Source organism: Bombina bombina, chromosome 2 (assembly GCF_027579735.1).
Source record: "Bombina bombina isolate aBomBom1 chromosome 2, aBomBom1.pri, whole genome shotgun sequence".
Lineage (NCBI taxonomy): Eukaryota > Metazoa > Chordata > Amphibia > Anura > Bombinatoridae > Bombina > Bombina bombina.
The window spans coordinates 558,898,484-558,921,514 of NC_069500.1; positions in this window are offsets into that span (position 1 = coordinate 558,898,484).

Below are 23,031 nucleotides of genomic sequence, written 5' to 3' on the forward strand. Positions count from 1 at the left end.
TCAGGTACGGACATTTTGAAGGTGCTCCCATCTTTATTAAATAGAGTTTGTGAAACCAACTTAATGATCTTGTTTTAAACTCCATTATGTTTGTATGTTCAGAAGTGTGTGTGTGAGGCCACATTATAAAATTAGCAAATATCCATGAGGTATGAACTTTCACAAGAGTGGATAAGAACAATGTAATAAGATAAAAAAAAGTTCAGGTAAACAGGTTGAAGTGACTGATCATGTAGGGATGAGGAGAGGGTGATCTTCATCAAGTTACAATACTGAATAAGACAAGAAGAGCCCACCATAACCATGGAATGAAGTTCAAGACAGAGAAGGAAGAGAGCATCTGAGGGGCATTGAGGAAGAAATGCATAAAGTACATTCATCCAAAATTGACATTTGTCAGGGTTATATTAACTTATTCAGAAGGATCATTTTAGTATAATGAGAGTATAATGAGAAGCTACCTTAACAAGGTTGGAGTGTTCAATAAAAAAAGAGCAGTAGCCAAGATTCATCATGTAGTGACATCCTGGAAAAGGAACTTGTCCAGTTTAATTATTGATATTCTGTAAAAAATAGGGATAATTCCTTTATCTGATAGCAATACTCTTTACTTGACTATGGCATGCAAGTGACAGAGGATAAGTACTGCTTCTTGTTTTGAAGATGCTAAGGTTGCCTTTTTATTCTGTAGGATCATTAGCGAGACAAATTTTATAAAGTAGGAACATTCAGGAAATAGGTTAGTGAGAGCACCTTCATCTGATAAGCAGAATTTGGATAGAATGCAATGAGGGAACTTTTATTGTGAACTTTTACTTGTAACAAATACTCCAGAACCCCAGCGAAAGAAAGTGGACTTTATTGCAAGTGTGGGGGATCCTCAAGAAAAACAGCAATGTTTCGGGTTAACAATCAACCCTTATTCATGCTAACAGTACACACAGTTCACATTATCAAACTATTTAAATGATTTGTGCAAGGCGCCAAAAAACATACGGCTAGATCACAAGTTTTGTCGTTAAGGCTGTGCGTTGCTAACGCTCCTTTTTTTCTTACCGCTCCCTTAAAACAACGCTGGTATTGAGTTTTCTGCAAGCCGGCGTTAGCCTCAGAAAAGTGAGCGTTGAGCAAAATTTAGGTCCACATCTCACCTCGATACCAGCGTTGCTTACGGTAGTGGTAAGCTGGCTAAACGTGCTCGTGCACGATTTCCCCATAGGAAACAATGGGGCTGAGCTGGGTGAAAAAAACTTAACACCTGCAAAAAAGCAGCGTTCAGCTCCTAACGCAGCCCCATTGTTTCCTATGGGGAAAGAAAATTTACGTCTGCACCTAACACCCTAACATGAACCCCGAGTCTTAACACCCCTACCCTTACATTTATTAACCCCTAATCTGCCGCTGACACCTGCATTATAATTATTAACCCCTAATCTACCGCTCTGGACACCGCCGCCACCTACATTATACTTATAAACCCCTAATCTGCCTCCCCCAACATCGGCGACACCTACATTATAGTTATTAACCCCTAATCTGCCCCCCAACGTCGCTGCCACTATAATAGAGTTATTAACCCCTAAACCTAAGTCTAACCCTAACCCCCCCTAACTTAAATATAATTTAAATTAAACGGAATTAATTTAACATAATTAAATAAATTAATCCTATTTAAAACTAAATACTTACCAATAAAATAAACCCTAAGCTAGCTACAACATAACTAATAGTTACATTGTAGCTAGTTTAGGATTTATTTTTATTTTACAGGCAACTTTGTAATTATTTTTTTACTAGGTAGAATAGTTATTAAATAGTTATTAACTATTTAATAACTACCTAGCTAAAATAAGTACAAAATTACCTGTAAAATAAATCCTAACCTAAGTTCCAATTACACCTAACACTACACTATCATTAAACTAATTACCTAAACTACCTACAATTAATTACAATTAAATAAACTAAATTACGGAAAAAAAACACTAAATTACAGAAAATAAAAAAAGAATTACAAGAATTTTAAACTAATTACACCTAATCTAATCCCCCTAATAAAATAAAAAAGCCCCCCAAAATAAAAACATTTCCCTACTCTATACTAAATTACAAATAGCCCTTAAAAGGGCCTTTTGCGGGGCATTGCCCCAAAGTAATCAGCTCTTTTACCTGTAACAAAAAAATACAATACCCCCCAACATTACAATCCACCACCCACACACCCCTAGTCCAAAACCCACCCAATCACCCCTTAAAAAACCTAACACTAACCCCCTGAAGATCACCCTACCTTGAGCCGTCTTCACCCAGCCGGGCACAAGTGGTCCTCCAGAGGGTCCAAAGTCTTCATCTGATTGGGGCAGAAGAGGTCCTCCAGACAGCAGAAATCTTCATCCAGGTGGCATCTTCTATCTTCATCCTTCCTGAGCGAAGCGGGTCCATCTTCAATCCAGCTGACGCGGAGAATGAAGGTTCCTTTAAATGACGTTATCCAAGATGGCGTCCATTGAATTCCGATTGGCTGATAGAATCCTATCAGCCAATCGGAATTAAGGTAGGAAAAATCCTATTGGCTGATGCTATCAGCCAATCAGATTGAAGTTCAATCCGATTGGCTGATCCAATCAGCCAATAGGATTGACCTCGTATTCTATTGGCTGATTGGAACAGCCAATAGAATGCGAGGTCAATCCTATTTCATCAACCAATAGGATTTTTCCTACCTTAATTCCGATTGGCTGATAGGATTCTATCAGCCAATCGGAATTCAAGGGACGTCATCTTTGATGACGTCATTTAAAGGAACCTTCATTCTTCGTTAGGACTTCGTTTGAAGAGGATGCTCTGCATCGGCTGGATTGAAGATGGACCCACTCCGGAAGGATGAAGATAGAAGATGCCACTTGGATGAAGATTTCTGCCGTCTGGAGGACCTCTTCTGCCCCGATCGGATGAAGACTTCGGACCCTCTGGAGGACCACTTGTGCCCGGCTGGGTGAAGACGGCTCAAGGTAGGGTGATCTTCAGGGGGTTAATGTTAGGTTTTTTTAAGGGGGGATTGGGTGGGTTTTAGTTTAGGGGTGTGTGGGTGTGGGTTGTAATGTTGTGGGGGGTATTATATATTTTTTTTACAGGTAAAAGAGCTGATTACTTTGGGGCAATGCCCCGCAAAAGGCCCTTTTAAGGGCTATTTGTAATTTAGTATAGGGTAGGGAATTTTTTTTATTTTGGGGGGCTTTTTTATTTTATTAGGGGGATTAGATTAGATGTAATTAGTTTTAAATTCTTGTAATTCTTTTTTTATTTTCTGTAATTTAGTGTTTATTTTTTTTCATAATTTAGTTTATTTAATTTAATTGTAATTAATTGTAGGTAGTTTAGGTAATTAGTTTAATGATAGTGTAGTGTTAGGTGTAATTGTAACTTAGGTTAGGATTTATTTTACAGGTAATTTTGTACTTATTTTAGCTAGGTAGTTATTAAATAGTTAATAACTTTTTAATAACTATTCTACCTAGTTAAAATAAATACAAACTTACCTGTAAAATAAATATAAACCCTAAGCTAGCTACAATGTAACTATTAGTTATATTGTAGCTATCTTAGGGTTTATTTTATCGGTAAGTATTTAGTTTTAAATAGGATTAATTTATTTAATTATGTTAAATTTATTTTGTTTAATTTAAATTATTTTTAAGTTAGGGGGGTTAGACTTAGGGTTAGACTTAGGTTTAGGGGTTAATAAATGTATTATAGTAGCGGCAATGTTGGGGTCGGAAGATTAGGGGTTAATAAATGTAGGTAGGTGTCGGCGACGTTGGGGGGGCAGATTAGGGGTTAATAAAATTTATCTAGTGTTTGCGAGGCGGGAGTGCAGCGGTTTAGGGGTTAATACATTTATTAAAGTGGCGGCGATGTCCGGTCGGCAGATTAGGGGTTAATAATTGTAGGTAGGTGGCGGCGACTTTGGGGGCGGCAGATTAGGGGTTAATAAATATAATGTATGTTGGCGATGTTAGAGGCAGCAGATTAGGGGTTCATAGGTATAATGTAGGTGGCGGCGATGTCCGGTCAGCAGATTAGGGGTTAAAAAAATGTATTTTAGTGTTTGCGATGTGGGGGGGGGCCTCGGTTTAGGGGTTAATATGTAGTTTATGGGGGTTAGTGTACTTTTTAGCACTTTAGTTAAGAGCTTTATGTTCCGGCGATAGCCCATAAAACTCTTAACTACTGACTTTCAAATGCGTAAGGAATCTGGACAGGAGAGGGTCTACCGCTCACTTCTTCCAAGACTCGTAATACCAGCATTAGGCAAATCCCATTAAAAAGATAGGATACGCAATTGACATAAGGGTATTTGCGGTAGCCTCGAGTGGCGGAAGAAAAGTGAACGGTACACCTGTACCTGCCAGACTCGTAATACCAGCGGGCGTTAAAAAGCAGCGTTGGGACCTCTCAACGCTGCTTTTTAAGGCTAATGCAAGACTCGTGATCTAGCCGATAGTGCTCATGCACCAGCTAGCGTGTGGTGACAAGGTATTTCACATCTTAATATGTTTATAATATATATATACACAAAGTGTATACAGAATAGAAGTTGATACAAAAATACAAGCAAATCAATAACCTTAAATGAATGTTAAAAAATACAATAATGTATCGGTTACATATTTGGAGGCTAATAGATGTCAAATATATATTAAAGGGACAATCAACACCAGAATTTTTGTTATTTTAAAAGATAGATAATCCCTTAATGGGACAGTCTAGTCAAAAATAAACTTTCATGATTCAGATAGGACATGCAATTGTAAACAACTTTCCAATTTACTTTTATCATCAAATTTGCTTTGTTCCCTTGGTGGTATTTTTGGAAAACTAAACCTAGCTATGCTCAAACTGATATCTAAACCGTTGAAAACCGCCTCCTAGCTCAGAGCATTTTAAAAGTTTTTCACAGTTAGACTGTACTAGTTCATGTGTGTCATAAAGATAACATTGTGCTCACTCCTGTTTAGTAATTTAGGAGTCTGCACTGGTTGGCTAAACTGCCTGTCTGTCAAAAGCAGTGAGGTAAGGGGGCAGTCTGCAGAGACTTAGATACAAGGTAATCACAGAGGCAAAAAGTATATTAATATAACTGTGTTGGTTATGCAAAACTGGGGAATGGGTAATAAAGAGATTATCTATCTTTTTAAAAATTAACAATTCTGGTGTAGACTGTCCCTTTGATTAACCAGTTTTGCATAACCAACACAGTTATAATCATACACGTTTTACCTCTGTAATTACCTTGTATCTAAGCCTCAGCAGACTGCCCCCTTTTTTCAGTTCTTTTGACAGACTTTCATTTTAGCCAATCAGAGCTGTCTCCATGGTATATTCACGTGCATGAGCTCAATGATATCTATATGAAATACGTGAACTAATGCACTCTAGTGGTGAAAAATGATCAAAATGCATTTAGATTAGAGGCGGCCTTCAAGGTCTAAGAAATTAGCATTTGAACCTCCTAGGTTTAGCGTTCAACTAAGAATACCAAGAGAACAAAGCAAAATTGGTGATAAAAGTAAATTGGAAAGTTGTTTAAAATTACATGCCCTATTTTAAACTTGAAAGTTTTTTTTGGACTTGACTGTCCCTTTAAGCCCATAAAGTATACATTTACCAAGATACTGACCAATCATAGTCACGATTAAGACCATTAGGGAACATGGTGTCTAAATTATATTTCCAAAACATTTCTCTCTGATTTAATATCATATCTCTATTACCTCCTCATCGGGGAGTTTTTACATGTTCAAAGATTTGGAATTTATTGACTTACACTATGGCCTCTTTCTAAAAAGTGTGCAGAAACTGGAGCATCTTTATTTTTACGTCTGATGTTGGACTTGTGTTCAGTTATTCTCTCACGTATTTCTCTGGTCGTTTGACCGATATTAAATAAAGAACATGGGCATTTAATGATGTATATTGCGTATGTAGACCAACATGTCATGTACTCACATATAGGATATTTCCTGCCTGTATGAGGGTGATAAAGTCCACTTTGTTTCGCTGGAGTTCTGGAGTATTTGTTGTTATGACAGCAACCTGGATGAAACTATAGCCTCCAGTTCTTCATTTTTAAACACTCCCAAAGGAGGTGCATCAGTGGAACCATCAAAAAACGGGAACCACCATGCCCCTTTGGGGGCAAGAAGAAAAAAACGCACGAGGAGGGCGAGGCAAGAGATCAAACAAAAACTGTGAAAAAAATGGACAAAAAAGTCTATCCAACCAGGTTACAACAACGCAAGAAGTATGCCTGAATAAGAATGTGTTAAATTTGTCATCAGTGGCTTTAACAGATACGGAGTATAAAGTTCTATCAAAAGGACTGAATTTTGTTCCCTCATGTCATTTTGACTTCTTCTCCACTGTGTTGGATGTAAACAAGTTTGTGCGTAAATTAACACTAAAAAAGCATTTTTTTTTATCATGATGTAAAAGGCGGAATGTCATCTGCCAGGGCCGGTGCTTCCATTGAAAAGGATCATTTGAATTTGAATTTTACCGATCACTGTGCTGTGATTGATCTACAGGATCTTTTGTCTGAGGGCGCAGACCATGGGCATGAGACATTGGCTGTGAAGAGTGTTATCTGTGGTCAGTTAAAGAAAAAGACTGCTAGATTACGAGTTGTGCGTTAGGCTTAAAAAGCAGCATTGGCCGATCCCAACGCTGCTTTTTAACACCCACTGGTATTACGAGTCTTGAAGGTACAGGTGTACCGCTCACTTTTTTGCCCAGACTTGGAAATACTGCAAATCTATTTATGTAAATTGAGTATCCTATTTTTTCAATGGGTCTTGCATAGCGCCGGTATTACAAGTCTGACAAGAAGTGCGCGGTAGACCCTCTCCTGTCAAGACTGGTACCGCATTTTAAAGTCAGTAGTTAAGAGTTTTACACTACAACGGCGTAGCATAAAACTCTTAACTAAAGTGCTTAAAAGTACACATCACAAACACTAAAATAAATTGTTTAACCCCTAACCTGCCGAACCGGACATCGCCGCCACTATAATAAATATATTAACCCCTAAACCGCCGCACGCCCGCCTCGCAAACATTAGTTAAATATTATTAACCCCTAATCTGCATTTATTAAACCCTAATCTGCCGCCCCCAACGTCGCCGCCACTATACTAAAGTTATTAATCCCTAAATCTAAGTCTAACCCTAACCCCTTAACTTTAAATATAATTTAAATAAATCTAAATAAAATTCCTATCATTAACTAAATAATTCCTATTTAAAACTAAATACTTACCTATAAAATAAACCCTAAGCTAGCTACAATATGACTAATAGTTACATTGTAGCTAGCTTAGGGTTTATTTTTATTTTACAGGCAAGTTTGTATTTATTTTAACTAGGTACAATAGTTATTAATTCGTTATTAACTATTTAATAACTACCTAGCTAAAATAAATACAAAAGTACCTGTAAAATAAAACCTAACCTAAGTTACAATTACACCTAACACTAAACTATAATTAAATAAATTAACTAATTTAACAACAATTAAATACAGTTAAATTAAATTATCTAAAGTACAAAAAAACAAAACACTAAATTACAGAAAATAAACAAATTACAATATTTTTAAACTATTTACACCTAATCTAATCTCCCTAACAAAATAAAAAAGCCCCCCCCAAAATAAAAGAAAGTCCTACCCTACACTAAATTACAAATAGCCCTTAAAAGGGCCTTTTGCGGGGCATTGCCCCAAAGTAATCAACTCTTTTACCTGTAAAAAAAATTACAAATCCCCCCCAACATTAAAACCCACCACCCACAAAACCAATCCTACTCTAAAACCCACCTAATACCCCCTTAATAAAAACCTAAAACTAACCCCTTGAAGATCACCTTACTGGGAGAAGTCTTCATCCAACCGGGCCGAAGTCCTCAACGAAGCCGGGAGAAGTCTTCATCCAAGCCGGGCGAAGTGGTCCTTCAGACGGGCAGAACAGAAGTCTTCATCCAGACGGCATCTTCTATCTTCATCCATCCAGCGCGGAGCAGGTCCATCTTCAAGACATCTGACGCGGAGCATCCTCTTCAAACGACGGCTAACACAGAATGAAGGTACCTTTAAGTGACGTCATCCAAGATAGCGTCCCTTCAATTCCGATTGGCTGATAGAATTCTATCAGCCAATCAGAATTAAGGTAGAAAAAATCATATTGGCTGATGTTATCAGCCAATAGGAGTGAAGTTCAATCCTATTGGCTGACCCAATCAGCCAATAGAATGCAAGCTCAATCTTATTTACTGATTGGATCAGCCAATAGGATTGAACTTCAATCCTGTTGGCTGATTGCATCAGCCAATAGGATTTTTTCTATCTTAATTCTGATTGGCTGATAGAATTCTATCAGCCAATCAGAATTGAAGGGACGCCATCTTGGATGACGTCACTTAAAGTTACCTTCATTCGGTGTTAGCCGTTGATTGAAGAGGATGCTCTGCATCGGATGTCTTGAAGGTGGACCCGCTCCACGCCGGATGGATGAAGATAGAAGATGCCGTCTGGATGAAGACTTCTGCCCGTCTGGAGGACCACTTCGCCTGGCTTGAATGAAGATTTCTCCCGGCTTTGTTGAGGACTTCGGCCCAGTTGGATGAAGAATTCTCCCGGTAAGGTGATCTTCAAGGGGTTAGTGTTAGGTTTTTTAAGGGGGTATTGGGTGGGTTTTAGAGTAGGGTTGGTTGTGTGGGTGGTGGGTTTTAATGTTGGGGGGGATTTGTAATTTTTTTTACTGGTAAGAGAGCTGATTACTTTGGGGCAATGCCCGGCAAAAGGCCCTTTTAAGGGTTATTTGTAATTTAGTGTAGGGTAGGGCTTTTTTTATTTTGGGGGGGCTTTTTTATTTTGTTAGGGGTATTAGATTAGGTGTAATTAGTTTAAAAATATTGTAATTTGTTTATTATTTCTGTAATTTAGTGTTTTGTTTTTTTTTGTACTTTAGATCATTTTATTTAATCATATTTAATTTAGGGAATTCATTTAATTATAGTGTAGTTTTAGGTGTAATTGTAACTTAGGTTAGGTTTTATTTTACAGGTAACTTTGTATTTATTTTAGCTAGGTAGTTATTAAATAGTTAATAACTTTTTAATAACTATTGTACCTAGTTAAAATAAATACAAACTTGCCTGTAAAATAAAAATAAACCCTAAGCTAGCTACAATGTAACTATTAGTTATATTGTAGCTATCTTAGGGTTTATTTTACAGGTAAGTATTTAGTTTTAAATAGGAATAATTTAGTTAATTATAGTAATTTTATTTAGATTTCTTTTAATTATATTTAAGTTAGGGGGTGTTAGGTTTAGGGTTAGACTTAGGTTTAGGGGGCGGCAGATTAGGGGTTAATAAATGTAGGTAGGTGTCGTCGATGTTAGGGCCGGCAGATTAGGGTTTAATAATATTAAACTAATGTTTGCGAGGTGGGAGTGCGGCGGTTTAGGGGTTAATATGTTTATTATAGTGGCGGCGGCGACATTGGGGGCAGCAGATTAGGGGTTAATAAATGTAGGTAGGTGGCAGCGACATAGGGGGCGGCAGATTAGGGGTTAATAAATATAATGTAGGTGTCGGCGATGTTGGGGGCAGCAGATTAAGGGTTCATAAGTATAATGTAGGTGGCGGCGGTGTCCGGAGTGGCAGATTAGGGGTTAATAATATAATGTAAGTTGCAGCGATGTCAGGGCGGCAGATTAGGGGTTAATAAGTGTAAGATTAGGGGCGTTTAGACTCGGGGTTCATGTTAGGGTGTTAGGTGTAGACATAAAATGTATTTCCCTATAGGAATCAATGGGGCTGTGTTAAGGAGCTTTACGCTGCTTTTTGGCAGGTGTTAGACTTTTTTCAGCCGGCTCTCCCTGTTGATTCCTAAGGGGAAATCGTGCATGAGCACATTACACCAGCTCACCGCTAATGTAAACAGCGCTGGTATTTGAGTGCAGTAAGGATCAGAAACTACAGGGGGTGCAACTGGGCCCCTGAGGGTGGGGGCCCAGCTTTAAAAAAAAAATTATTTTTTTTTTTTAAGAATTTTTTTAAAATAAAAAACGTTAACCTACCACTGCCTGCACTGATATCATGTGAGTGTGACATGACTACAGGGGTTAGTGATTCTGTTTTACCCATTGGTGTTTATGTGTGTGTGTGTGTGTGTGTGTGTATGTATGTGACTGTGTGTGTATTTACGCATGTATGTGTGTATGTTTGTGGAACCAGCAAATTACAGACCTTGTTACTACAGCATGAGGGGGCAGGGGGTAAACAGTGTCACTATACAGTACCACTATATACAGTATGGGGGGGTGGACCATGTCACTGACTACTGTGGTCACTTTATAAAGTACTGGGCGGGTAGGATCAGGCCAGCCATCTCACCGGCAGATTAAAGACTGTGTCACTAACTTACTATATACAGTACTGGGGGGTTAAATATTGTCACTATATATATATACAGTAATAGGGGGGTCAGACCATCTCATAGACTGTGGGCACAGGGTACCTCCTTTTGCAGACATGTAATCTGATTCACATTTTTTTCTGTGTTAAATGTAAAAAAAAATGTATTAAATTCACCTTTTTTTGGAGGGGGGAGGGGTGGTGGGGGGGCCCCTTCTTAGATTCTTGCACCTGGGCCCTGTGGTTTCTAGTTACGCCTCTGTGCTCAACGCTCACTTCTTGTCTGGGTTGTAAAAACCCGTAATACCAGTGCTGTCTGTAAGTGAGCGGTGAGTAAAAACTGCTCATTAGCACCGCACAGCCTCTAACGCAAAACTCGTAATCTAGGTGAGAGTAAATTGTATCCTGTATATGCAAGGGGACAGGCCTTAGAGGTTTTTCAACATACTGTTGAGGAATGCCTTAGGAACCTTTAAGCAAATAAAGACACCCACAAATACAATGATAATATCACAGGTTTAGAAAGGAAAGCATTGAAAGATCTTTGCAATAATGATGAAATCGTAATTCATGCATCAGACAAGGGGGGAAATGTAGTTGTCTTAGATAGAGACAAATATATCTCAGAATCATTGAGACAATTGATAGATAAATAAGTTTATGAGTGTTTATCCGAGGACCCCACTAAAGGTTTTTGAAGTTTAATGGTAAGATTAGTTCTATATGCAAAACACAATGGCATAGTGTCAGCATCTACACAAGAAATGTTATTACTTAAGTGTCCAGTAACACCTATCTTTCATTATCTCCCCAAAGTCCACAAGGACTCTAACAACCCCCCCCCCCCATGTTGCCCCATCATTGCGGGAATTTTCAGAGCTTGTGGATTCATTTTTGCAGCCAATTGCAAAGAAACTTCCAGGTTACATACAAGACACTACTTCTCTTCTGTTGATGCTGAAAAAGTTCCATTGGAAACAATCCTATACATTTTTAACAGTTGATGTTTCATCACTGTATACTTGCATAATGCATTGAGTTGCATTGAGCATGTTAAAGGTTTGGAATCCATTGGTTATTTTCTAGAGCATCACAGTGAATATGAGAAAGTTACTATAACCTTTCTTTTGAGATCCATTGATTACCTCTTATCTCATAATTATTTCATGTTTAATGGGAAGTTTTATCTGCAGAGATATGGCACCGCTATGGGGGCCAGGTTTGCCCCCTATTACACCAACCTTTGGTTGGTGGGAGTGGTTCCTTATCTTTGCAGATAATAATCCATGTCAAGAACACATTAAGTGTTGTTTTAGATACATTGATGATTTGATATTTATCCTGGATGGTGACCATGTGATGGTGGACTCATTTATCAAATATTTGAATGAAAACACATGTGGCTTAGTGTTCTGTGGCTAACAATATGGGAACAGTTTAAACTACTTGGATGGCACTCTAAGAGGAGACTCTATTAACAATAGTATTGATACTATGCTCTATTCAAAACCAAGTGCAGGTAACACAATTTTGAGATCAAATTCATGCCATTCCAGACACACCATAAAAGCAATACATGAGGTTAAAAAGGATCTGTAAGCAGGAATAAAACTTTGAGAGAAGAGCAGAAGAGTTAAGCAATAAACTAATAGACATGGGTTACAATGAGAGGATTGTATGCACTGCTAAACAAGTCAGTCAGATTCCCAGAAATTATCTTCTTACTTATAAAAAAAAGGGAATTGGAAAAGATGAAAAACTTATGTTCATAACTGAATACAGTCTAGAGTACAAAAAATTTGTAGCATCATATGAGAAAGTTTACCTATTCTATACTCAGACCCTATTCTAAAGGAGATTGTAAAAAGAGGGTTGTAACTTTGTATCAAAAAGAGGTAAAACGATTGGAAACAATGTGTCGCCTTCACTCCAGCCTAACCACAATAAACAAATGTGGTTATCAGGGAGAAAAGGTTTTTTCAAGTGTAGGCATCGGATTTGTAAAACCTGCGAGTATGTCGTTGAAGGAGATGTTTTCACTTCTACCTCTACTTCTCAGGAATACTCTATCAAGTTTAAATTTAATTGAAACACTACTCATGTTATTTATTTATTAACATGCAATTTTTGTTTACGTCAATACGTGGGGAGAACGAAAGACCCCTTAGAGAGAGATTCTTGGAGCATTTGAGATCCATTGAGGATCTAGAAAGTAAGACACCCATTGCTCGCCATTTCAGGGATTTTCATAATTCAGACTCAAGTATGCTGTCAGTGCAAGGCATAGATCATGTGCCAATATTGAGACGTGGAGGAGATAGAGAAGGAAAATTGAGTACAAGAGAAGTATTTTGGATATTCTCTTTACAAACAAGTTTACCTCTGGGTCTCAATACTAGTACTGATGTGGATTATTTTGAATGAAATATTTGTATATACATGAAATTATAATTAAATTATCCACCTATACATGTTTAGATGTTAAGTGTTAAAGCTGCGTATAGTGGGAAATGTTTATGTAAAAAGGAGTAATGTCTCTTTAAATCGCTTACTGAACAGAGGCTTTGCAGGGCAGTGAACAAGTGTGCAACCACACGAAACGCGTATGCCATGAAGCTTCTGTTCATCCTGCTAGCAGATTTTACTTGTCACGTTTTGTTTGGACTGTATGCTTTTATATGAGATTTTACAATTCCAGTGGATTTACCGGCTTTGTACCTCGAGGGTGCCCACCTGTGTACTATTTGTTGTTAATGCAGGCTTGGTAAGGCATCTCCAGGCGAAGTGTCTGGGGCTGTATTCTTCTGAAATTAACTTTTACTTGTAACAGAAAGGGGTGTGTAACCTAAATACAGTTACAGTTACTACTCTATGATTTGTTTAATTCCTATGGGAAATTTGTCAATTCCTTAGTCTACCTTATTTTCTTGAAAACAAGTTGGCAATCCTACTTGCACCACTAAGCATAATACAAAAACGTTTTAGTCGTAGTAAACATTTTCATTTGGCGTGTTTATTACATAAAAACATTAATGGGTCAGGGGCATGCCCAGGAAGCTGTCATGGCAAGCAGCAACCTTGGTAGCAGCGTGAAAGAAGCTGGTTATTCTCTGCATATCGGATGACTCTCCAAACATCTAACCTAGATTATCATACTGTTAGTATATTCTGGGTTACAATATAATTACTATTGTTTCATCAGTAACCTCCCATATATTTGTATTATTTTACTGTAGTTCTGGTCAGGTGATATCTTTTTTTTTTTTTTAAATTAACTTTTTATTGAGGATACAGAGAATGACATACATAGCAGAATTACAAACCAAATGCGAGTAGTATTCATACATCATATCGGTACTTATACCTAATAAGTTCACATTGTACAAGTTAGAGAAATTGAAGCAATTGGCTTAATTAGCCAATAACTCATAACAAAGACATCAGTTGTATTCCCTTCTTTTGAATTCACTGAGACCACTCCCGGCCTAGTGCTATCAGTCTAGACATTCTCAGTCCTCATTTACCACTATAAACAAATATAAACCAGAACGACCACAACCATTACTTTCCACCTAGTTTCTAACCCTTTTCTAGATTCCACGTGCACTGACCTAAGCACATCTTTTCAGATCTCTCGGTGGGGGATGAGGAAAAAAAAAGAGAAAGGGATCCCTAATTCTCCCCCCCCCTCACCGCCCAGCCACTGGTACAAGAATCCCCACTCGCCCCTCAGAGAGGCTGTCAGCATATATTCAGTTTGGGCAAAAGGGGTGAGAATTTGTTTCTGAAGTTCAATACTTAACGTAGCAATATACACCCACCATTTATTTAAAAAGTGCTTTAGTCATTTGGTAGTGTCCATCCTAGTGTCTAGCTGTTCTATGAATAGTTGCCTATGTAGACTACGTTTAAATGTCACAAAGGAGGGGGCATCTTTCAGAGTACAAACTTTCAGGATAACCTTTCTTGCCGTAAGAATTATCATAGTGAGCAAAGGACTTAACCTGGGGCTCTGGTCCCTCCAATCTAAGAAACAAATTTGTTCAATCCCAATTTTAACCTTGACTGCCAAAGCAGTATTAGTCCAAAAGGCTATCTTTCCCAACTCGGGGGCACGCAAGGAAGTAGTGAAGGAAGTCAGGATCATTCAGTCTGCACTTACTACATTCATTTGCTACTTTAGGATTCCATTTAGATAGTCTGCAAGGAGTTAAATAATCTCTATGTAACATTCTAACCTGAGATTCCCTGAATGTCATGGAGAGCGTTGCTCTCCGTACTGTTTCTAAACTGTGGTGTATCACTACTGTCAAGTCCTCCCTTTCCATGTCCCTACTCCATTTATTTACTAGCATCTCTAAGTTTTTGGTTTCAGCCTTACCTAGTAGAGCTTTGTAGATGCCTGAAATTGTAAACCTGCCCAATTTAAATGAGACCAATGAGGGGTTGAGAGCATGCGGCTCCCAGAAGTGTGGGTCTGCTTTAATCAATTGGTTGATATAATGCCTCATTTGTAGGGAAGCATAAAAATGGGTCTTTGGTAAGCCAAACTGATTTTGTAAGTCAATAAAAGTTTTAACACCCTGCGTAGGTGGATCCAGAGCATCCCCCACCAAGCGCAGGCCCACCCCCTCCCAAATAATGAAAGGGGAAGTATCGACGCCCGGAGGGAAGTCGTTATTATACCGTAGCGGTATCATCCTGGGGGATACACAGACTCGCCCCAAATGACGTAATGTCAGCCGCCAAGCTCTGAGTATGTCTCTATAGAGGAAATTACCTCTAATATCTGCAGGGATGCTGTTAAATTGAGCACAAAGCAGGAAAGCGAAGTTGTACTCCCCTAGAGCAGAGCTCTCCAGTACAGGTGCACAAAAGTGGCTAGTGTTTAGTTGCCAATCTAATATGAGACGGCTCAGTGCCGCCCAGTTATATAGCTTGAGGTTGGGTAATTCCACTCCCCCATGAGAGGAAGGTACATACAATTTGGCGAGGGCTATCCTTGGCTTGCCTCCTCTCCATAAGAAGCTAGTAAGGGCTTGGGTGTTAAAGCCACGTCCCTCTTTATTAGTAAGAAGGGGAACATTAGGAGTGGGTACAAGATCCGCGGTAAAATTACCATCTTGATCAAGCTAACACGCCCCGAGAGAGACACAGGGAGTTTCTTCCATCCCTCCAATGTCATCTTAATATCTCTACAAACCCGGTTAAGTTGGCATGGTACAGGGTATGAACATCTGTGGACAAACAAATCCCTAAGTAAGTCAGGGTGGGGGTGGCTTCCTTGAATGGGTAAACGCCAGATTGAATGCGATGTCTGCATAGCCATAAAATCTCCGACTTAGTTTCGTTTATCTTATAGCCTGAGAAGCACCCAAAGGCCTCAATAGTTGCTAGGATTTTAGGGATCTAATTTGCCGGGTGTCATCCGCGTAAAGAGCTAAATGCAGCCTCGCATCTCCTATGGCGATACCTGGATAGGGGCTCTAAAGCAAGATTGAAAAGGAGGGGGGAGAGGGGACACTCCTGACGAGTGCCCCTCTGTAGAGTAATATGCGGGGAAAACAAGACATTGGCCATGACATGAATCCAAGGAGCCTCATACAGTGGGGCAAAAAAATATTTAGTCAGCCACCAATTGTGTAAGTTCTCCCCCTTAAGAAGATGAGAGAGGCCTGTAATTTTCATTGTAGGTATACCTCAACTATGAGAGACAAAATGTGGAAACAAATCCAGTCAATCACATTGTCTGATTTGGAAAGAATTTATTTGCATATTATGGGGGAAAATAAGTATTTGGTCAATATCAAAAGTTCATCTCAATACTTGGTTATATATCCTTTGTTGGCAATGACAGAGGTCAAACGTTATCTGTAAGTCTTCACAAGGTAGTCACACACTGTTGCTGGTATGTTGGCCCATTCCTGCATGCAGATCTCCTCTAGAGCAGTGATGTTTTGGGGCTGTCCCTGGGCAACACAGACTTTCAACTCCCTCCAAAGGTTTTCTATGGGGTTGAGATCTGGAGACTGGCTAGGCCACTCCAGGACCTTGAAATGCTTCTTACGAAGCCACTCCTTCGTTGCCCAGGCGGTGTGTTTGGGATCATTGTCATGCTGAAAGACCCAGCCACGTTTCATCTTCAGTGCCCTTGCTGATGGAAGGAGGTTTGCACTCAAAATCTCATGATACATAGCCCCATTCATTCTTTCATGTACACGGATCAGTCATCCTGTTCCCTTTGCAGAGAAACAGCCCCAAAACATGATGTTGCCACCCCCATGCTTCACAGTAGGTATGGTGTTCTTTGGTTGAAACTCAGCATTTAGTCTCCTCCAAACACGACAAGTTGTGTTTCTACCAAACAGTTCTAGTTTGGTTTCATCTGATCATATGACATTCTCCCAATCTGCTTCTGGATCATCCAAATGCTCTCTAGCATACTTCAGATGGGCCCAGACATGTACTGGCTTATGCAGGGGGACATGTCTGGCACTGCAGGATCTGAGTCCCTGGCGGCGTACTGTGTTACTGATGGTAGCCTTTTTTACGTTGGTCCCAGCTCTCTGCAGGTCATTCACTAGGTCCCCCTGTGTGGTTCTGGGATGTTTGCTCACCGTTCTTGTGATCAATTTGACCCCACAGGGTGAGATCTTGCGTGGAGCCCCAGATCGAGGGAGATCAGTGGCCTTGTATGTCTTCCATTTTCTTATTATTGCTCCCACAGTTGATTTCTTCACACCAAGCTGCTTGCCTATTGCAGATTCAGTCTTCCAGCCTGGTGCAGGTCTACAATTTTGTTTCTGCTGTCCTTCCACAGCTCTTTGGTCTTCACCATAGTGGATTTTGGAGTGTGACTGTTTGAGGTTGTAGACAGGTGTCTTTTATACTGATAACAAGTTCAAACAGGTGCCATTAATACAGGTAATGAGTGGAGGACAGAGGAGCATCTTAAAGAAGGAGATATAGGTTTGTGAGAGCCAGAAATCTTGCTTGTTTGTAGGTGACCAAATACTTATTTTCCACCATAATATGCAAATAAATTCTTTCAAAATCAGACAATATGATTGTCTGGATTAGTTTCCACATTTTGTCTCTCATAGTTGAGGTATACCTATGATGCAAATTACAGGCCTGTCTCATCTTCTTAAGTGGGAGAACTTGCACAATTGGTGGCTGACTAAATACTTTTTTGCCCCACTGTATATGTTACTAATATAGTGTAGAAAGGAGCCAGAGAATCCAAAGCGCTGCAGCGCCTCGAACAAGTGACTCCAGACCACTCTGTTAAAGGCCTTCTCTGTGTCCAAGGACAGCAGGAAGGCCTCCGACTCGCTCTGTTCTCCCGTAGCTTTCGACCCACCCGAGAAGTGTGCTATGGCATGCAGCACGCGTCGTATATTAGTCACCGAGGTTTTGTTACACATGAACCCGGTCTGGTCGGGGTGAATAATATCTGTCAGTATTATTTTTAGCCTATCAGTCAAGATTTTCATTAGTATCTTGTAATCCAAATCAAGAAGGGAAATAGGGCAGTATGATTCAGGCAATTCCGGGTTCTTTCCCGGTTTCGGAATCAGAGACACATGTGCCATGGTGAACATCTTCGAAGGGGAGACCAACTCCCCATAGTACAGATTGTAAAGTTTAGTAAGGGTGGAGGTGATCTGGGTCTTCAGTAACTTATAAAATTCTATAGGCAGCCCATCAGGGCCTGCCGCTTTGCCAATAGACATGGAAGAAATTGTTTTCAGTATCTCCTCTGGGGAAATGGAGGCATTTAAAGCAGTCAACTGCTCCGGACTAATTTGTGGTAGGTCTAGGTTTTCCCAAAAGGAGGAGATAAACTCTTCAGGGGGTACCTTCTGGGTGGCGTAGAGGTTAGAGTAGTATTCTGCTAGAGCACCCACTATAGACTCGGGGGTCTTGTGGGTTTTGTTATGGTACTTAAGGACAGCGATTGGTCTACGTGTCTCCCGATGGGTTGTCAAAGAGGCTAGCAGTTTGCCTGATCTGTCTCCCCCTCTATAGTTCAAAATGTACAAAAGGATACAAAAAAGTTTGCAACGCAGAGAAAAAGACTGTTGGTCTCTGGGACAGTTAATTACTAAAAACCCATTTTATTTAGTGTGATCAGACTAACAAATGGAAATCCGAAAAAATCAAGAATGTCTCAAACATACACTTTTATACAAAATAACTTTATTGGAGAAAAAGATATGTCTGACTGGACTAGTACTCATGCACACACACACTATTAAAACTTGCTGAAACTCAGGTAGAGAATTGTCTATACCAAATGTAATAATAAATCATTGTTTATTGCTTACCAAAAGTGCATATGTTATATATATCTTAATATATTATTAACTCCTGGTAGCAAATAAACTAAATACTACAGACAGTTGCGTAATGAAGTATCTAGTTAACTTTATAGCCTCACAAAAAGCGCAACAATATTTCTTGAGATGAGCAATAAAAAATAATTGTACTGTTTGGGTATCAATCTATTTAACCCCTTAATGACCGCAGCACTTTTCCATTTTCTGTCCGTTTGGGACCAAGGCTATTTTTACATTTCTGCAGTGTTTGTGTTTAGCTGTAATTCTCCTCTTACTCATTTACTGTACCCACACATATTATATACCGTTTTTCTCGCCATTAAGTGGACTTTCTAAAGATACCATTATTTTCATCATATCTTATAATTAACTATAAAAAAATTATATAATATGAGGAAAAAATGGAAAAACACACACTTTTTCTAACTTTGACCCCCAAAATCTGTTACACATCTACAACCACCAAAAAACACCCATGCTAAATAGTTTCTAAATTTTGTCCTGAGTTAAGAAATACCCAATGTTTACATGTTCTTTGCTTTTTTGCAAGTTATAGGGCCATAAATACAAGTAGCACTTTGCTATTTCCAAACCCCTTTTTTCAAAATTAGCGCTAGTTACATTGGAACACTGATATCTTTCAGGAATCCCTGAATATCCCTTGACATGTATATATATTTTTTTTAGAAGACACCCCAAAGTATTGATCTAGGCCCATTTTGGTATATTTCATGCCACCATTTCACCGCCAAATGCAATCAAATAAAAAAAATTGTTCACTTTTTCACAATTTTGTTCACAAACTTTAGGTTTCTCACTGAAATTATTTACAAACAACTTGTGCAATTATGGCATAAATGGTTGTAAATTCTTCTCTGGGATCCCCTTTGTTCAGAAATAGCAGACAGGTATGGCTTTTGTTGTTGCTTTTTGGTAATTAGAAGGGCGCTAAATGCCACTGCGCACCACACGTGTATTATGCCCCGCAGTGAAGGGGTTAATTAGGGCAGTGTTTTTCAACCAGTGTGCCGTGAGAGATCCTCAGGTGTGCCACGGCAGACTGACAACAGTGTGACATATTTTTAAACTTTGCTTGTTTTTTACTCCCAGTGCAGGGGTAGTTTGTAGGAGGCATGGCATAACAGCACAATACATACAGTATGTGTGTGTTTGTGTTATGTGTGTATATATATGCTGAATTAGACTACAATGTGTGATTTTTTTAAAATTTTGGGATGGTGGTGTGCCACAGGATTTTTTAATGTAAAAAAGTGTGCCACGGCAAAAAAAAGGTTAAAAATCACTGAATTAGGGAGCATGTAGAGAGCTTCTAGGGTTAATTTTAGCTTTAGTGTAGTGTAGTAGACAACCCAAAGTATTGATCTAGGCCCATTTTGGTATATTTCATGCCACCATTTCACCGCCAGATGCGATCAAATTAAAAAAAACGTTAAATTTTTCCCAATTTTAGGTTTCTCACTGAAATCATTTACAAGCAGCTTGTTCAATTATGGCACAAATGGCTGTAAATGCTTCTCTGGGATCTCCTTAGTTCAGAAATAGCAGATATATATGGCTTTGGCGTTGCTGTTTGGTAATTAGAAGGTCGCTAAATGCCGCTGTGCAACACACGTGTATTATGCCCAGCAGTGAAGGGGTTAATTAGGGAGCACAGAGTGGCTCTCTCTGCATCGGATGGCCATACATGGTTATTGCAGGATGCCTCCATATTGAGGCATCACTGCAATAACCGGAAAGCAGCTGGAAGCGAGCAGGATCGCTTCCAGCTGCTTTCCACACCGAGGACGTGCAGGGTACGTCCTCAGGCGTTAACTGCCTTTTTTTTGAGGACGTACCCTGCACGTCCTCGGTCATTAAGGGGTTAAATGATTTCACAAACACACGTTATGAATATACTTGTAGCTCAATCTCATACTAAATAATAGTTGCAATGTTTGTTAGCTTTTGGATTCAAATGTTGCAACTTGTAATTATTCAATTCTCTTTTGAAGAAAGTCCACGTTTGTAAATGTGTTTGCTAATCGTAGGTGTGATATATACTTTTTAAGATAAATAGGATTAACAGCTGTATATCTTGGAGTTTGCAACGGGTTAAATTACCACTTTTTCTTTGCACCTGAATCAGGTAATTGCCAAGAAGATTTTATGCCTGTTGTTGCAAAAACCTTTAACATTACATACTATGAATCACTATCGCCTAGATTTAGAGTTTTGCGGCCAAAGGGGTGCGTTAGCTACGCGTGTTTTTTTTCCCCCGCACCTTTTAAACAACGCTGGTATTTAGAGTTCTCTGAAGGGCTGCGTTAGGCTCCAAAAAGGGAGCGTACAGGCATATTTACCCTCACTGCAACTCTAAATACCAGCGTTGCTTACGGACACGGCCAGCTTAAAAAACGTGCTCGTGCACGATTCCCCCATAGGAAACAATGGGGCAGTTTGAGCTGAAAAAAAACCTAACACCTGCAAAAAAGCAGCGTTCAGCTCCTAACGCAGCCCCATTGTTTCCTATGGGGAAACACTTCCTAAGTCTGCACCTAACACCCTAACATTTACCCCGAGTCTAAACACCCCTAACCTTAAACTTATTAAACCCTAATCTGCCAACCCCGCTATCGCTGACCCCTGCATATTATTTTTAACCCCTAATCTGCCGCTCCGTACACCGCTGCAACCTACGTTATCCCTATGTACCCCTAATCTGCTGCCCCTAACACCGCTGACCCCTATATTATATTTATTAACCCCTAATCTGCCGCCCCCAACGTCGCCGTCACCTACCTACAATTATTAACTCCTAATTTGCCGACCGGACCTCACCGCTACTCTAATAAATGTATTAAACCCTAAAGCTAAGTCTAACCCTAACACTACTAACACCCCCCTAAATTAAATATAATTTTATTCTAACGAAATAAAATAATTCTTATTAAATAAATTAATCCTATTTAAAGCTAAATACTTACCTGTAAAATAAACCCTAATATAGCTACAATTTAAATAATAATTATATTGTAGCTATTTTAGGATTAATATTTATTTTACATGCAACTTTGTATTTATTTTAACCAGGTACAATAGCTATTTAATAGTTAATAACTATTTAATAGTTACCTAGTTAAAATAATTACAAAATTACCTGTAAAATAAATCCTAACCTAAGTTACAATTAAACCTAACACTACACTATCAATAGATTAATTAAATAAACTATCTACAATTATCTACAATTAAATCAACTAAACTAAATTACAAAAAAAACAAAAAACACTAAATTACAAAAAAAACAAACACTAAATTACAAAAAATAAAAAAAGATTACAAGAATTTTAAACTAATTACACCTACGCTAAGCCCCCTAAAAAAATAACAAAGCCCCCAAAAATAAAAAAATGCCCTACCCTATTCTAAAATAAATATTTTACAGCTCTTTTACCTTACCAGCCCTTAAAAGGGCCTTTTGCGGGGCATGCCCCAAAGAATTCTGCTCTTTAGCCTGTAAAAAAACATTAAATACCCCCCCCCAACATTACAACCCACCACCCACATACACCTAGTCTAACCCAAACCCCCCTTAAAAAACCTAACACTAAGCCCCTGAAGATCTTCCTATCTTATCTTCACCACGCCGGGTATCACCGATCCGTCCATAAGAGGGTCCGAAGTCTTCATCCTATACGGCAAGAAGAGGTCTAGAAGAGAGTCCGAAGTCTTCATCCTATCCGGCAAGAAGAGGGCATCCGGACCTGTAGACATCTTCATCCAGGCGGCATCTTCTATCTTCTTCCATCTGGCATGGAGCGGGACCATCTTAAAGCATCCATCCTCTTCTAACGACGTCCTAAGTCCGAATGAAGGTTCCTTTAAATGACGTCATCCAAGATGGCGTCCCTCGAATTCCGATTGGCTGATAGGATTCTATCAGCCAATCGGAATTAAGGTAGGAAAAATCAGATTCAAGTTCAATCGGATCAGATTTTTCCTACCTTAATTCCGATTGGCTGATAGAATCCTATCAGCCAATCGGAATTCGAGGGACGCCATCTTGAATGACGTCATTTAAAGGAACCTTCATTCGGACGTAGGACGTTGTTAGAAGAGGATGGATCCGCGGCGGCTGCTTCAAGATGGTCCCGCTCCGCGTCGGATGATAGGAGATGCCGCCTGGATGAAGATGTCTACTGGTCCGGATG